Here is a 904-nt window from a genome sequence, read left to right on the forward strand (position 1 = left end):
CACACATCTACCTCTCTATTTTTGTGCCAGTACCATGCTGTTTTGATCACTATGGATTTATAGTATAATCTGAGGTCTGGTAGCATGATTCCTCCTGCTTTGTTTTTATGAATCCACTTGTTTTTAAACGCATTCCCCTCTACCTTCAGGTGCAGGCCATATATGTGCGGCTGTCAATCTTAGATTGACAGTACCTTCTCAGCAGCCAGCACAGAATCCTAGTTCTTCTCACCCAGGTTACATTCTTGAAGTGGCTATGCCCTTTCATTTACCTATACCCCATATGCCTGCCCTTCCACTAGGCCAAGGTGTTTTTCTGGCATGCAGCTTGGGAATGAATAGTCAGTAGGCTTGCAGATATTCAGCCCATCTTTGCTTGGCTACCCAATCTGCTGATGGGAATTGGCATTGGCAATTTCATTAGTCTTATTGGGGTCCAACCAGACCTTCTTTTTGCCACAGCAGAGGACATTAGGGGCAAGCTTCTTCTGAAGCCTAGCATACTCATGGCCCTGGTTGCAGTAGCAAAATAGGAGAAAAGGTTTTTAGAGACAGTTTGGCAGGCAAAAGGCTAGGCAATTGGGTCAGCTATGGGGCAGAACCATAGGGGTGTACAATTTTCTTCTTTGCTGAGTTGGTTCTTGGGTGGGAAGGTCACAAGACCAACTGAATCAGTTCCTCAGTATGGGCCACTGGTCCAGCTAGGTCAGCTATTCCACTGGAATCAGGGTCCGGAAGATAGTTCAGAAACTGCCTTTAGGTAGAGAAAGTTAAGAATCATGACCACCAGCTGTGTGACTCCAGCATAGCAATTATTCAGAAGCAAATAGGGGGATAGTGGCTGATTATTACCATTATTTTTAGTTAGGCCTGTGTCTTTGCAGAGTTTAGCCCAGGGTTCCTC

This window comes from Otolemur garnettii, unplaced genomic scaffold, assembly GCF_000181295.1.
Source record: "Otolemur garnettii isolate 467f Iridium unplaced genomic scaffold, OtoGar3 scaffold00174, whole genome shotgun sequence".
NCBI lineage: Eukaryota > Metazoa > Chordata > Mammalia > Primates > Galagidae > Otolemur > Otolemur garnettii.